This window comes from Glandiceps talaboti, chromosome 14, assembly GCF_964340395.1.
Source record: "Glandiceps talaboti chromosome 14, keGlaTala1.1, whole genome shotgun sequence".
Classification (NCBI taxonomy): domain Eukaryota; kingdom Metazoa; phylum Hemichordata; class Enteropneusta; family Spengelidae; genus Glandiceps; species Glandiceps talaboti.
Window position 1 is genome coordinate 23,480,906 of NC_135562.1, and position 18,356 is coordinate 23,499,261.

An 18,356-nucleotide genomic window follows, 5' to 3' on the forward strand; every position below is an offset into this window, starting at 1 on the left:
TTTTGAAATTTTCATTACATGTACATGTAACTTGTCTTTTAATTTCATGATGTCGCCCTATTCTGAAGCAAGTTTGCTTGAAGTTTTATCGCGTTCTGGTCGATTGATACACAACCTCGCATCAAAACCATGTACAACCCGTTTACGTTTCAAGGCGAATGGGTAGAGAGAACTCGATCAGTATTTGTTCACTTTATCTGATAGATGCATTGCCGGTTTCGTTTTTTTGCGAACGATGTCGAGTTTGTATGAATTTTTATGTCATGTCAACGTAGTTTAGTCGATTGATAGATAGCTGTCATAGCTTTTTCTATTCGTTGTAATCATTCACACTCCATTGACATAGGCCATGATGGACAAACATGTGTCTTTGTGGCCTTGTCGGATCGTTCTCACGTCTTTAGAAACATTGTAGCAAACAACTGAATGACGACAACAGACTAACTAGCGGCGAGGTTGTTGAAAGAAAAAAGTTAATTGCAGCATAGACATTTTGTCTATGATTGAAGCACATACAAGTAACAAAGATTGAAGTAAGATCTTAGACCGCGCCGGAGGTCGATGCTCTCTTCCGCTGTACCGCTGTAGAATTTCTCCACCAAGAATCTCGCATTACAGAAATGAACATTCGTCTCGTTTCGGACGGCAAACTCACACGGCAACATAGGAAGAAGTACGTGAAATTACAACAAAAGATATTCGCACTATGGGACGCATATAATAACGGAACGAAAACAGCAAATCAACTTCTCAAAGGATGTGCTTACTTAAACGGACCCGTCTAGTAACAATGTGAAACCAATCGAACAATGATTTGTTTTGTTAATTTGGATTGTAGTGATGTAAATAGTAAAAGTTGTAAAACTTCTTTCTTTTGTTCATTTGGATTGTAAAGATGAAATTGTAAATAGTTAAACTGTTTTCTTTTGTCCATTCACTGTAAACTGTTTCTCAGTCAATAAAATAATCTTTTTTTTCATTCACTGTGAACTGTTTCTCAGTCAATAAAATAATCTTTTTTTCTTTCACTGTAAACTGTTTCTTAGTCAATAATTGTTCATTCAGTAAGTATTAGACAGACCATAATACGAATTCTTATTATGGTCTGAGCTTATACTACGGCGTGATTGGTTCAAGCGAAGTCTTTGTATCAAAATTTAAATTTTCAGCTACGCATTAATACAGTATGTTTGGAACGTTCTTGCAAGAAATGATATTTTCATTTGAATTTAAATGGTTCAAAGGAAACAGTGCTTGTCATATGACGTGGTAAAGTGTTTGGTCGGGAATAAATAGTGTCGTTAAATTGTATCCAAGTCTTGAGTAGTTTTGATGCATGCAAATTGAGTGCTGAGAATGAGTGGGTTATAGCTATACATCGCCTGAAATCCGGGCATCTGATTGGCCAAGTGGGTCTAGCCGTAGTAAAACAGTTTCTGTTGATCGAAGGCTAAAATGTCATAACATTGTTACAATATTATTTTATGGTATAAAATATACACAAGACCCTCGTGTACATCGCGTGAATGTTACGAAGTATCTGCGTTTCTGACGTTAGTAAAGGATAAGCTATATATTGATGGGGTGTTGTATACTGCTCCTATTTCTAGTACGCGGGACACAGAATAGGATTTGTTGGGGAATGTTCTGCCCTCACCTAAGCTTCGTGACTTTGTAAATTATTTCATGGAATGTTAACAGAGGGTTTGCAAGTAAATGGCTTGACACAGCTTTTAGAAATTTCATACGGACATATGACCTGATATTTCTGTCTGAATGCTGGACAGACAAGGATTATGAATTGCAAACGGATGGTTTCAAATCTTTTGTTTTCCCTAGGCTAAAAGTAAAATCAAAACAGGGTGGAGGATCTATCATTTTGATTAGGGACGAGTTTATTCCTTTCATTTCCTTGTGTAATGTATATTTTGATACAATTATATGGCTAAAATTAGATCAAGTCTTATGCCAAGATGCTAAGGATATTTATTGCGCATTTGTATATTTACCACCAACTGGCTCAACTTTCTATATGTATTATGACTGTGATATTTTCTACGAACTTGAAAACCAAATTGCAACTTTTCAAACTTCTGGCAAAGTTATTGTTATTGGCGATACAAATAGTCGAACTAGAACGTGCGATGATTTCATAAGGTACGATAATTTGCATGATACAGTCAACCCCAGAGATGTCTTTACGTACCACAGTGACGTAACTTTATCTACACGTGTAAATCCTGACACAGGAACTAATGAGTATGGAACTAGGTTAATTAATTAATTTATGCAAGTCAACTGGTTTGCGGATTTTGAATGGTAGACATACAGGTGGCATTAGCAATGACTTTACATTCAATGGGGCACGTGGAATGAGTGTAATTGACTATGTGTTGACCCCACCAGCATTTTTCCCTATTGTTAGTAAATTTATTGTGTGTAACTTTAATGAATATTCTGACCATGCGCCCCTACATGTGGAATTGGCAGTCAGCTATTTGTATCCACAAGTAGAGAACATGAAACTCAGTACAGGGAAAGTTCGAGAAGTGTACCATTGGAACTCTAATCTTGCACCACAATGTCGTGAGGCAGTACGAGTGAATCTCGATAAAATTCACACTTCTTTCAATGAAGCTGAGATTGTTTCACAAACTACCATGAATAGTAACATTGATAATTTCACTAGTGTGCTGAGTGGGGTATTCACTCCTTTCTGTAAATCCTATGCTACCCGATCTCGAACACCCGATGGCAATGTTCATACATTTGATGTAAATATATCGTCTTGTAATGTACCTGACAAACCTTGGTTTAATGATGAGCTAAAAGCGATATTACAGAGAGTAGAAACGTGCACTCAATTCAACAGGAGTAAGACTACTGAGCACCACACTTTTTTGAACGAAAAGAAACGAAAATATAAATTTTTAGAAGCTAAGCGTAAGTGATATTATTTGCGTACTGAAGGAGATATGCTAGCTCATTTGAAAAAACACAATCCCAAAGAATTGTTTAAAAGATTCTCTCGTTCCAAGAAGGGTAGTATAGGTGTTAATTTGGGGACGCTCTCAGAGTACTTCAAACAACTACAGTCGTCTATAGTTGACATTGAGACTGCGGAAGAATATGATATCGATGAACACAACATTGTATTTGATGAACTTGAGGTCAATATTACACAGGACGAGTTAGAGAATGCTATTGGCAAGTTAAAACGTGGGAAGAGTCATGGGCCAGACTGTGTTATGAATGAATTTTTCATTGAATGTAAAGATTTTCTTGTCCCAATTTTAGTTAAGATCTTTAACTTTGTGTTAGATAAAGGTTTTTTTCCAGAAAGTTGGTCATCAGCAGTAATTGTGCCAATATTTAAAAAGGGTGATGCCAAAGATCCCAGCAATTATCGTGGTATTAGTTTAGTAAGTCATTTAGGTAAACTTTTCACACCGGTAATTAATCAACGTTTGTTTACATTGTCATCGAACCAAGATGTTATTACCGATGCCCAGTTTGGCTTATGCCTAGTTTGAGTACTGTGGATGCAATATTTGCTTTGAACAATTTTATTGCTAAATCTTTGTCAAATAGAAAACGTTTATATTGTGCATTTATAGACTTCAAGAAGGCTTTTGACTCTATAAATCGATACAAATTGTGGTATAAACTATCAAAAATAGGTATAAGGGGAAAAATCTTGAAAATAATTCGGTCGATGTACTTAAATGTCAGGTCTTGTGTCACAGTCAATGGCTTCCAGTCATATTTTTTCTCTAGTACTCTTGGGTTAATGCAAGGAGAAGCATTGTCTCCTATTCTATTTTCATTGTATATTAATGACTTGGAAATGGGATTTTTGACTAATGATTGTATTCCCTTTGATTGTAAATCCTTGAGTCTTTTTCTTTTAATGTATGCTGACGATTTGGTACTATTTTCTGAAAGTGTTGAAGGGCTGCAAATTTAGCCAGTTGGACTATCTTTGTAATTATTCCCGTGAATGGGACCTTGAAGTAAATATTCGAAAAACAAAGGTCATGGTTTTCAGGAAGGGTGGTAGGGTGAGAAATTTTGAGCAATGGGTCTACAATGGTCAAATCCTTGAAATAGTTGATCCAATGAAATATACTAGAATGTACCATTATGATAAGCTACTGTTGTAAATTATTAGACACAAACAATTGTATTTTGAAAGGTTGTTGATAGAGTAGAAAATGGTAACGAGGTAAATTGGTTATTCCATATTAAACAGGAGTTACTGTCTTTAGGTTTCGGCAGTATTTGGTCTAATCAGTGTCTGGATAAAAAGTATCTTGTGGTTATTAAGCAAAGGATTTTTGATCAAGCGCAACAGAGCCTTGCTGCACAAATTGATGAATCGCCAAAATGTGTATTTTGTAAATAGTAGTATATTACTTGAATCATACATTCCGTTTGCAATATTATTTGGGTAAGCCGATACCAAGTTTGTATAAGAAATTGATTTCCAAATACCGTCTCTCGTCCCATAATTTAACTATAGAAACTGGGCGTTATCATGGTACACTAAGGCGTATGAGAAATTGTCCACACTGTAATAAAGATGTCGAGGACGAATTTCATTTTATACTTAAATGCCCATTATATAGAGAATTACGAGTCCGTTTTATTAAGCCATATTATTGGAAAAAAACATCCGTCTTTAAACTTGTACAACTACTGTCCATGGAAAATGTAAAGCAGCTTTGCAATTTAGGTAGATATTTAAAACAAGCAGGCATCCTACGTTCTGTGCATATATTAATGTAATTTGTATTTAGTACATTCTCCACCACGTTTTCTTTGTGACGATTTTTGTTTTTCTAGTTCTGTAACTGATGAGCAGAAATTGCTCAAAGTAAATAAAGAATTGAATCGAATTGTGTACAAGCACATATAAAGGATACATAAATTCATAACCCCTTTTGTTACAAGGTGTGATTGGGTATTGATACACATCTGTACGCTTATAAATCTTTCCGAGGAACTCCACAAAGCTCATGTTTCAAACTTTATTTTGAACTAAAAAAGCAAGTGAGGCTTTTTGCGGAACAAGAAACACATGAGGTTTGAAATCGATGCAATCGGTGTTCTACGTCTGGTTGTAAAAGACCTAAAAGAAAATGCGTCGACGTTATCGGTGTTTTACTTCTTGTTAAAAGACCAAAAAGAAAAAGCGTTAATGGGCCAGAACAATATGTGACAAAGGTGTTAATACGTTTCTGTTCTATATCCTTCCCTGATAATAGATCCGCGTGATGACGGCAAAACCCTGTTTATCATATCTTAGTACGATGTCTCTTGTCAGGCTTATGTAGCATGTGTAGTGGAGTGACCAACGTTTGCATTTCGTTAGTTTCCGTGAATTAGTACGAAAGACCACCAAACTCGGCATCGTTCGCAAAAACCCGAAACCATTGTAAATGGTCGGCAACGCATCTATCAGATAAAGTGAACAAATTCTCGCTACCCATTCGCCTTGAAACGTAAACGGGTTGTACATGGTTTTGATGCGAGGTTGTGTATCAATCGACCAGATCGCGGTAAAACTTCAAGCAAACTTGCTTCAGAATAGGCAACATCATGAAATTGAAGACAAGTTACATGTACATGTAATGAAAATTGCAAAAAAGTCGGAATGATCGTCCCGTCGTACTCATGGACTAAGGTTCTACTTCAACTTCAAGTTGACCTATAAACACGGCACGTGTCAGTGGTTTTCATCATTACTTGGTTTAGTAACAGGAGATACTACGTAGTAAACTGAAAAAATACCGTAATTTGTTTTACGAATGTGGCCGTAATGTTTCGATCGTGGGAAAGCACTGTCTCAAAACTGTGTATTCTAACCCATAACCATTGTTTACCACATGGGGCGAAATGACCAAACCTATGGGGCGAAATGACCAAACCGCTGGGGCGAAACGACTAAGTAGGTGCATGGATGTATTAGTGAGACTCACTAATACATCCATGGTAGGTGCGAACTGGCAATGGGGCGAACTGGTTATGGGGCGAAACGACCTGTAACCGTGTTAAGGATATGCTTCCAACACTGCCAATTACTCCAGACACCACCATTTCAGACCAATTTTGACCAAATATCCATACCCAATTTTAGACCATACTCTGATGTCTAAGTCACCAGGGTCAATTTACAATTGATGCTCATCAGGAAACTGTCTTGCAGTGGCTACAAAGTTGGCTTAGTGTGGCCCTCTTTAAAAATATGTACCAATCATCATGGAATAAAAGAATAAACTCGGGGTCGGGTCACACGGTCCTGGAAAACCCTGGAATTTCAAACCCTCCCTGGAAAACCCTGGAAAAATGCTCCCTACCCCTGGAAAACCCTGGAAAATGATCGTGATCGATTAATATTGACGATTGACATGTCTGTGCTTGAGCCACCCATTCATATGATTCACTACACTGAGTCTCTTAAATATGAAATGGCGATATAGTCAAAGTCGTTTGCCACCATGGTGAATCATGCTGATTAAACCCAGACAGTCAACTGATCGTTCCGCGAGACACTTTGCCCACAGACCGTGCCTATGCATAGTTGAATGGGCGCCACAATGTTTGTTTCGATCTTGGCTATTGCTACTCTGAATCTAGTCGTCATTTCAGCGACATAATATTGTAACAGTCCTGGGGGTTAACAGTAGGTCTGTCAGCAAGATTATCGTAACATTGTAGCGAGTATCAAAGCATCACCAGCCTGATCACCAACCACGATTAGAAATTGTTACAAGTTTGGCGCACGAGTCGACATACTACAAGCTCACACATGGCAATACTAGGGCCTTGGGAAGTGCAGTTGAATTTCCGGGTTGTCGAAGTACGGTTTTGACTTTTATGTCATCGATAAATGGGTATTTGTTTTTACATGTTCTAAAAGAATAAACTACTTTTTTTTTACTAGTATGTTTGTCAGTACATTACAGTAACATTCTTAAATGGTCAAGTTGAGTTGAGAAATCGCAATGTTCCGCAACACGTGGCATCCGTACATAAACATAGAGATGCAAGGGCTGAATGTATTCAGTTATTCATAACGCGAAATTTCGTTACGTAAATGACGTTTTTATTCAAAATTTTGAAGAAAAAAATTATTTTTGGTGACCTCTAATAGGTCAAGGCTGAAATTTTGGAAAAAAATTGCCCGGCTTGAAGTACAAATTTTGGAAGTATATTTGGTTAGAGTAACATCAGGGCCTTCAGAAAACTGATGTTGCCCCTCTGGACTCTCTTGCGCAAACTCACAGGAGATGGTTTCCATGGTAACATTAACATTATTTTGAAGGATACTAAAACATTAAAAACATCTCGCGACCCAGAAATGATATAATCATGATTAAAGTATGTTTATATATATTTTAGGGAACAGGGAACTCAATGATTACATGACCTTTTCGATTCTAGGTCAGGGTCATAGTCAAAATTCAAGGTCAACTTACTGTAGAAATTATTTGACTGTCCGTTTTGCTAAGTTGTAGCAGACAATTAATCTTGTTGGTTATCAGTTGGAAAGTAAACAATTAGCCCCATAAAACTCATTGAGACCATGTGTGGTCCTAGTTTTATCGAAACACCCACATAGCTTTTTTACTGCAGACATCAGATAGCAAATTATATAGTCTGTCATAGATTTTGTAGCAAAAGCATATTCAGGGTCAGCTTACTATGGGGTAAGGGAATTGTCTAGAAAGGGGTTCTGAAAAGGAATGATGCCTGTACAACCAAGTACTATAAAGATAGCTACTCCTACTTTATTGACACCCAACAAAAAACTACAGATCACACAGAAATGAAGGTTTCCTACATTCCATACATATTTGCTTGAATTTGATATTGACCTTCATTTGATTGGTCAATTAGGACAAATATAGGATTGGTTAGGAGAGATTGTTTAGACTTGAGATTAACTAATTTGACGTAACTTGATTGGTTATGTAAATTGCAGTCAGGATCCTACATTTGACTCTGGCGCTGGCGGTGGATTCTTAAATCGGACCGACAAAAAGTCACTGACCCCCCTATCTGTAAAACCAAACCAGGCTGACCCCCCCTCCCCCCCCCCATCACTTAATTCTAAAACATGATGACCCGCGCATGTAACATGTAACATGTAACATGTAACTTGACTATACTAGTATCTACAGTAAACTACAATTAGTGTATACTTGTATCAAAATTAAACTACAACTTATTGATACCAGTATCTACAGTAACCTACAACTTGACTATACTAGCATATACAGTAAACTACAATTAGTGTATACTTGCATCAAAAGTAAACTACAACTTATTGATACCAGTATCTACAGTAACCTACAACTAGTCTATACTAGCATATACAGTAAACTACAACTTGTCTATACTAGCATATACAGTAAACCACAACTAGTCTATACCAGTATCTACAGTAAACTACAACTTGACTATACCAGTATCTACAGTAACCCACAACTTGACTATACCAGTATCTACAGTAAACTACAACTTGACTATACTAGTATCTACAGTAAACTACAACTTGACTATACTAGTATCTACAGTAACCTACAACTTGACTATACCAGTATCTACAGTAAACTACAACTTGACTATACCAGTATCTACAGTAAACTACAACTTGACTATACTAGTATCTACAGTAAACTACAACTTGACTATACTAGTATCTACAGTAAACCACAACTAGTCTATACCAGTATCTACAGTAACCTACAACTTGACTATACCAGTATCTACAGTAAACTACAACTTGACTATACCAGTATCTACAGTAAACTACAACTTGACTATACCAGTATCTACAGTAAACTACAACTTGACTATACTAGTATCTACAGTAAACCACAACTAGTCTATACCAGTATCTACAGTAACCTACAACTAGTCTATACCAGTATCTACAGTAAACTACAACTTGACTATACTAGTATCTACAGTAACCTACAACTTGACTATACTTGCATCAAAAGTAAACTACAACTTATTGATACCAGTATCTACAGTAACCTACAACTAGTCTATACTAGCATATACAGTAAACTACAACTTGTCTATACTAGCATATACAGTAAACCACAACTAGTCTATACTTGTATCTACAGTAAACTACAACTTGACTATACTAGCATATACAGTAAACTACAACTAGTCTATACTTGCATCAAAAGTAAACTACAACTTATTGATACCAGTATCTACAGTAACCTACAACTAGTCTATACTAGTATCTACAGTAAACTACAACTTGTCTATACTAGCATATACAGTAAACCACAACTAGTCTATACCAGTATCTACAGTAAACTACAACTTGACTATACCAGTATCTACAGTAATCCACAACTTGACTATACCAGTATCTACAGTAAACTACAACTAGTCTATACTAGTATCTGCAGTAAACTACAACTTGACTATACTAGTATCTGCAGTAAACTACAACTTGACTATACCAGTATCTACAGTAATCCACAACTTGACTATACTAGTATCTAAAGTAAACTACAACTTGACTATACCAGTATCTACAGTAAACTACAACTTGACTATACCAGTATCTACAGTAAACTACAACTTGACTATACCAGTATCTACAGTAAACTACAACTATTACCAGTATCTACAGTAAACTACAACTTGACTATACCAGTATCTACAGTAAACTACAACTAGTCTATACTTGTATCTACAGTAAACTACAACTTGTCTGTACCAGTATCTACAGTAAACTACAACTAGTCTATACCAGTATCTACAGTAAACTACAACTTGTCTATACTAGCATATAAAGTAAACTACAACTAGTCTATACCAGTATCTACAGTAAACTACAACTAGTCTATACTAGCATATACAGTAAACTACAACTTGTCTATACTAGCATATACAGTAAACTACAACTAGTCTATACCAGTATCTACAGTAAACTACAACTAGTCTATACTAGCATATACAGTAAACTACAACTTGTCTATACTAGCATATAAAGTAAACTACAACTAGTCTATACCAGTATCTACAGTAAACTACAACTTGTCTATACTAGCATATACAGTAAACTACAACTAGTCTATACTAGCATATACAGTAAACTACAACTAGTCTATACTTGCATCAAAAGTAAACTACAACTTATTGATACCAGTATCTACAGTAAACTACAACTAGTCTATACTTGTATCTACAGTAAACTACAACTAGTCTATACAAAATGTACTTGTATCTACAGTAAACTACAACTAGTCTATACTAGTATCTACAGTAAACTACAACTAGTCTATACTAGTATCTACAGTAAACTACAACTAGTCTATACTAGTATCTACAGTAAACTACTACTAGTCTATACCTATATCAATAGTAAACTACAACTAGTCTATACTAGTATCTAGAGTAAACTACTACTAGTCTATACTAGTATCTACAGTAAACTACTACTAGTCTATACCTATATCAATAGTAAACTACAACTAGTCTATACTAGTATCTAGAGTAAACTACAACTAGTCTATACTAGTATCTACAGTAAACTACTACTAGTCTATACTAGTATCTACAGTAAACTACAACTAGTCTATACTAGTATCTAGAGTAAACTACTACTAGTCTATACCAGTATCTACAGTAAACTACTACTAGTCTATACTAGTATCTACAGTAAACTACAACTAGTCTATACTAGTATCTAGAGTAAACTACTACTAGTCTATACCAGTATCTAGAGTAAACTACAACTAGTCTATACTAGTATCTACAGTAAACTACTACTAGTCTATACCTATATCAATAGTAAACTAATGCTTATCGATACTAGCATCTACAAGTACATGTACAATAAATTACATTTTATCTATACAAAACATGTACTTGTATCTGCAATAAACTACAATGTGTCTATACCTGAATCAACAGTAAACTACTAGTCTATACTTGTATCTACAATACACTACAACTAGTCTATACTTGTGGCTACAGTAAAGTACAATTCGTCTATATTTGTATCCACAGCATTGTCTGCTTGTATTGATATTAAAGTACGTTTTTATACATTTATGTATAATTGTAGATAATAAACTGTAAATAGGCTGTATTTGAATATACAATAAACTACAACTAGTCTCTACATGTTTTAGAGTAAACTACTACAAGTCTATATTTGTACCTGAAGTAGAGTACATATAGTCTATACTTTTGTCTACAGTACATTAAAACTAGTCTATACTTTTATCTATAGTTAACACAGGTCTATACATGTATACTTGCATCTGCAGTAAATTACAAATGGCCTATGCGTGAATGTACAGTAAATCACAACTATTCTATACCTGTATCTGCAGTAAAATATAACTTGTGTAAATTTGTATCGACCGTAAAGTACAATTTTTCTATACTTGTATGTAGACATGTAAAGTACAAACAGTTTACACTCATATGCACAGTAAACTAAACCTAGACTATACTTGTATGTATGGTAAATTACAACTTGTCTATATTTGTATCTAGAAAAAACTTCAACTAGTCCATCCCTGTATTATAGTAATCTACACTAGGCTGTATTTGTAAAGTAAACTAGAACTTCTCTATATTTTTATCTATTGTAATCCACAACTTGTAAAGGAAAGTTCGACTACAAAATATTGCCACCTGGCAAGAAGAAGATACGAACTGGCACAGCCAAGTAGCGTACTGACAGAAACTTTGACAAAGGGTTAATAAAATGAGTGCATTGCTCAAATCATCAAAGGCAACACACGTATGGCATACGAACGGTATACGGCGGTAACACAGGTAACATGACTCAGAACGAAAATGAACGGAACTGCTAATATTAGGCACACTATGGGTAACTACGACCAGACATCTTTCATTTGGTCTCTGGGTACTTTGTCCTTAAAAGGACACTGTCACGCCATCGTTGATCAGCTGCTGTTGTGTCCGCCATGCGACTGAACGACTGGCTCCATATATAGTGACGTCACTCTTCTGGCGGGAAATGTTCATGAAGGCGTATAACTGACTGGTTAACACTTGCATTTGACCCAATAATTCGTCGAGCTGCCCTTGAACTTTGGTCCCTTGTCTTCTAATCTGGGTTGGCTTCTTAGGTCGCATTAACTCTGGCTTCGCTCCTAATTCAGCGAAAATCTTTGGTTCGATCGTAACTTGACCATCAATCGTCAACCTTGGCTGCTTCCGAATCCTGAACATCTGACTATTGCTCATCCCTGTCCAGGAACAACATATTGATGCAAATAAACTGGCTGAAACCGACTGTGAGGTTGGGAGATATCGTGAAAGATCTAAAAAAAAAAAGGAAACCTGTCCCAACTGAACACTACATTCAGAAATTTGGCTCAAACTATTGGCCAACTACTGCGACGTGTAAACTTCAGTTGGACAGTGCAGACTAAGTGACTGAGCATGCGTGATGAGAAACTGTACACACCATTACTTTGCAGGGGTGTCAGACGTACTCGCCAAAGGTATTGGGCAGTAATTAAACAAAATGACACATTTTTAGTCAATGCAACTACATAAGGTTGAAATATTTTTGAAATATAGTTTGATAAGATCTTGACAGTAAGAGGTAGGGGGAAGATCTTGAGACTAGGATGTGTACACCTCATGTGGGGGGAGGGGGTCCTAGGGGGTCTCTTTTAACTCTGAAAAGTCAATTTTGAGACTATTCAGAGAAGTTTTTACTAAAATCATATCACCACTTATGCTTATGACTCTTCCTTGCTTTATTCATCTTCTTCAGTTTCTCAAATTAATCAGACAATCAATAATGACCTTGACAAACTTCATCACTGGTGCAACCAAAATCACACGATTCTTAACACTAATAAGACTAAAGCCATGTTAATTCCACCCAAAAAGAATTCTACTATGCATGACAGCTTCTCCCCTCTTTTTAATAATATTCCAATCTCACTTTCCAATGTAGAAAAATCTCTAGGTCTCTTTATAGATTCAGCTCTATCCTCGGCCAACCATTGTGACTATATTTGTAAAAGAATTTCAACTAATATTGCTGCACTACGCTATATTTCAAGGTTTCTCGATGTACATACTAGAAGATTATTTTATCTCAGTCATATTCAGCCTCACTTTGATACATGTTGTAACATCTGGTCCCATGCCAGAAAAGGTGATATTGATAATCTTTACAAACTACAAAAACAAGCCGTCAGACATATCTTAAACATCAGTACTAGGGAAATACAATTGCAAAACACTAGTAGTATTGATCTTTTTAAAAAAATTGATATTTTACCTTTAGGTAAAAGGTTCCTTTTTAATAAATATTTACTCGTACATGTTCTAATGACCTTTTCGTTCTACGTACTCCCAACTGTCAACGCTTCACTCACTCTTTTTCTTATGAGGCAACCAAATTATGGAATGAACTTCCAACTTTAATAAGAAAGACTGAAAATATTAATGTATTTAAAAAACTTTTAAAGTGTCACATTTTGGAATGATTATAAGGTTTTTGTGTCAAGTTGTTTCTTTTAGTCATTGTAGATGTATTTGTATTTTTTTGTATTGTCTTTGATGTACCGTTTGGCCTTTTCCGAGTGTGGTCTACTTTCCCTTTATTTTTGTGCTTAACTTGTTTGGGCCCCTGGGTAGATTAGGCTGCTCCTAACAGGGTTACCCGTTTGTCGGTGTATTTTTGTGCTTAACTTGCTTGGGCCCCTGGGTAGATTAGGCTGGTCCTAACAGGGTTACCCGTTTGTCGGTGTATTTTTGTGCTTAACTTGCTTGGGCCCCTGGGTAGATTAGGCTGCTCCTAACAGGGTTACCCGTTTGTCGGTGTATTTTTGTGCTTAACTTGCTTGGGCCCCTGGGTAGATTAGGCTGCTCCTAACAGGGTTACCCGTTTGTCGGTGTATTTTTGTGCTTAACTTGCTTGGGCCCCTGGGTAGATTAGGCTGGTCCTAACAGGGTTACCCGTTTGTCGGTGTATTTTAAAGCATTTTGATAATAAAAGTCATTATTATTATATATATTATTATAAAACTTACACTTACGTTAGCTATTTGAAGCTTGGAAATATTACCTCAAAGGCTATGAATAACCTAAACATTGCCGTATTAGAAGCAAAAACTGCAGATCTGCCAGGGGGAAAACCCCAAGGACTCCCTCACCCCCAGAGGTCACTCATGCATTCAACCAACAATCAGATGCACCAACAACCTTTTTACTGTCATAATGATATTAAACTTTTCTTACATATTTTCACCCAGTTCTAATTTGAGATGATAGTCTTTTAAAGATGTGAAATGTTTGCCAAGGTAGTCTAAAATTGCCTTAAACTCCAAATCTCCCCTACCAATGATACTACCAGTAGATGTGCTGACCTTTACTACATGCATATAATGATGCCATTTAACAGTTTAAGAACATATTTCAACCCTATGTAAGTTATAAAGAATAGTTTCTGATACTTGAGTTATTGCTTGAAAGGGTCTGAATAGCCTAAAAATTGGCTTTAAGAATAAAAATCCTCCAGGGCTTGGACCCCCCACATGAGGTGGACATATCCCAGTCTCAAGCTCTTCCCCTCTTACTGTCAAGATGCTATCAAAGTATATTTCAAAAGTATTTCAACACTGTGTAGTTGCTTTTTACATGTTGGTGCTGTCTTGTAAAGCTTGGAAATTATTGTCTGAAAGGGTCTGAATAGTCTCAAAATTGACTTTTCAGAGTAAAAAACCTCCAGGACTTCTAGGGGGAGACCCCCTAGGACCCCCCCCCCCCACTACATGAGGTATAAACATCCCAGTCTCAAGCTCTTCCCCCTACCTCTTACTGTCAAGATGCTATCAAACTTAATATTTCAAAAATAATATTTTCTTTTTATATGTTGGTGCTGTCTTGTAAAGCTTGGAAATTATTGTCTGAAAGGGCCTGAATAGTCTCAAAATTGACTTTTCAGAGTAAAAAACCTCCAGGGCTTCTAGGGGGAGACCCCTAGGACCCCCCATGAGAGATATACATATTCCCTGCTCAAGCTTTCCTATACCTTTCACTGTCAAGATGCTATTAAACTCCTTTTGGAATATATTTACCCTGTGAAGTCAATAATTATAATTATGATAGTGCTAACCTGGGATCTTATAAAGTAGATGCAAGATAGTCAAGCAGTCCACACTGAGTCACGATCAAAAAATACCTGTCATGTGAATATTATATATATATATGGGGGGGGGGGGGGGATGTCATAATGATTTAGAATTAAGTGATAGGGGGGGGGGGGGTTCAGCCTGTTTTTGGTTTTGCAGATAGGGGGGGTCAGTGACTTTTTGTCAGCCCAATTGAAGAATCCACCCCCCCCCCCCCCAGGCTGAAGAAACTGACCGGTCCCTTTAAATGTAACTCCTGTTTTAAGCCACTTTTTGGACCTTGGCGTCCTGACCATAAATCTAGTCACATCAATCCGTACAATAATGAGGACAAACTTTAGTTTTTAATTTGTTTCTTTCTGGATATGTCTGAATTAGACGAATGCTGCGACTCAAATCTTATACGATCAATGCACCAGCTTGACGAAGCGACTACTTAGGGGATAGGACAGAGGTTTCTCCGTTTAACCTTAGTGTGCAAACATGGTTTTGAAACCAAGGTCTTGCTTAGTGTCGATTGTCTTTTTAATGTTTTGTGACATATTATGGGAACCCTTGTTAATTTCTTCTCGTCCACATCAGACAATTAGATGTCCTTCAAAAATATACTTTAGTTGTCAACAGCCCTGGAAAATGACCAAAATCAATAAGAATACCCCTGGAAAACTGACGAAAAAGTCCTGGAATTTTCTTTTGCTTTAAGTGTACGAACCATGAAAACGTCATCAGCTGAAATTTATGTACAAGTTTGCCGTTAAGTAATTCAGCCTAGTAATAGTACTAGTATAGTAGTTCAGTAGTCTTTATCCTCTATAGATATGATATGGTCTTTCACTTTATCCTCTATAGATATGATATGGTCTTTCACTTTATCCTCTATAGATATGATATGGTCTTTCACTTTATCCTCTATAGATATGATATGGTCTTTCACTTTATCCTCTATAGATATGATATGGTCTTTCACTTTATCCTCTATAGATATGATATGGTCTTTCACTTTATCCTTTATAGATATGATATGGTCTTTCACTTTATCCTCTATAGATATGATATGGTCTTTCACTTTATCCTCTATAGATGTGATATGGTCTTTCACTTTATCCTCTATAGATGTGATATGGTCTTTCACTTTATCCTCTATAGATATGATATGGTCTTTCACTTTATCCTCTATAGATATGATATGGTCTTTCACTTTATCCTCTATAGATATGATATGGTCTTTCACTTTATCCTCTATAGATATGATATGGTCTTTCACTTTATCCTCTATAGATATGATATGGTCTTTCACTTTATCTTCTATAGATATAATATGGTCCTCTACTTTATCCTCTATAGATATGATATGGTCTTTCACTTTATCCTCTATAGATATGATATGGTCTTTCACTTTATCTTCTATAGATATGATATGGTCTTTCACTTTATCCTCTATAGATGTGATATGGTCCTTTACTTTATCTTCTATAGATGTGATATGGTCGTTCACTTTATCCTCTATAGATATGATATCGTCGTTCACTTTATCCTCTATAGATATGATATCGTCTTTCACTTTATCCTCTATAGATATGATATGGTCTTTCACTTTATCCTCTATAGATATGATATGGTCTTTCACTTTATCCTCTATCGATATGATATGGTCTTTCACTTTATCTTCTATAGATGTGATATGGTCTTTCACTTTATCTTCTATAGATGTGATATGGTCTTTCACTTTATCCTCTATAGATGTGATATGGTCTTTCACTTTATCCTCTATAGATGTGATATGGTCTTTCACTTTATCCTCTATAGATGTGATATGGTCTTTCACTTTATCCTCTATAGATGTGATATGGTCTTTCACTTTATCCTCTATAGATATGATATGGTCTTTCACTTTATCTTCTATAGATGTGATATGGTCTTTCACTTTATCCTCTATAGATGTGATATGGTCTTTCACTTTATCCTCTATCTATAGATGTGATATGGTCTTTCACTTTATCCTCTATAGATGTGATATGGTCTTTCACTTTATCCTCTATAGATGTGATATGGTCCTTTACTTTATCTTCTATAGATGTGATATGGTCGTTCACTTTATCCTCTATAGATATGATATCGTCGTTCACTTTATCCTCTATAGATATGATATGGTCTTTCACTTTATCCTCTATAGATATGATATGGTCTTTCACTTTATCCTCTATAGATATGATATGGTCTTTCACTTTATCCTCTATCGATATGATATGGTCTTTCACTTTATGCTCTATAGATGTGATATGGTCTTTCACTTTATCTTCTATAGATGTGATATGGTCTTTCACTTTATGCTCTATAGATGTGATATGGTCTTTCACTTTATCTTCTATAGATGTGATATGGTCTTTCACTTTATCCTCTATAGATGTGATATGGTCTTTCACTTTATCCTCTATAGATGTGATATGGTCTTTCACTTCATCCTCTATAGATGTGATATGGTCTTTCACTTTATCCTCTATAGATGTGATATGGTCTTTCACTTTATCCTCTATAGATGTGATATGGTCTTTCACTTTATCCTCTATAGATATGATATGGTCTTTCACTTTATCTTCTATAGATGTGATATGGTCTTTCACTTTATCCTCTATAGATGTGATATGGTCTTTCACTTTATCCTCTATCTATAGATGTGATATGGTCTTTCACTTTATCCTCTATAGATGTGATATGGTCTTTCACTTTATCCTCTATAGATATGATATGGTCTTTCACTTTATCCTCTATAGATATGATATGGTCTTTCACTTTATCCTCTATAGATATGATATGGTCTTTCACTTTATCCTCTATAGATATGATATGGTCTTTCACTTTATCCTCTATAGATATGATATGGTCTTTCACTTTATCCTCTATAGATATGATATGGTCTTTCACTTTATCCTCTATAGATATGATATGGTCTTTCACTTTATCCTCTATAGATATGATATGGTCTTTCACTTTATCCTCTATAGATATGATATGGTCTTTCACTTTATCCTCTATCGATATGATATCATCTTTCACTTTATCCTCTATAGATATGATATGGTCTTTCAATTTATCCTCTATAGATATGATATGGTCTTTCACTTTATCCTCTATAGATATGATATGGTCTTTCACTTTATCCTCTATAGATATGATATGGTCTTT

General features: G+C 35.7%; 1 protein-coding gene across 2 annotated transcripts in view; it reads left to right on the forward strand.

Moving 5' to 3' along the window:
- LOC144445539 (uncharacterized) overlaps positions 1-18,356 on the forward strand; it is a 61,828-nt gene that overhangs the window by 37,834 nt on the left and 5,638 nt on the right. The gene's annotated exons all lie outside the window — the stretch shown is intronic.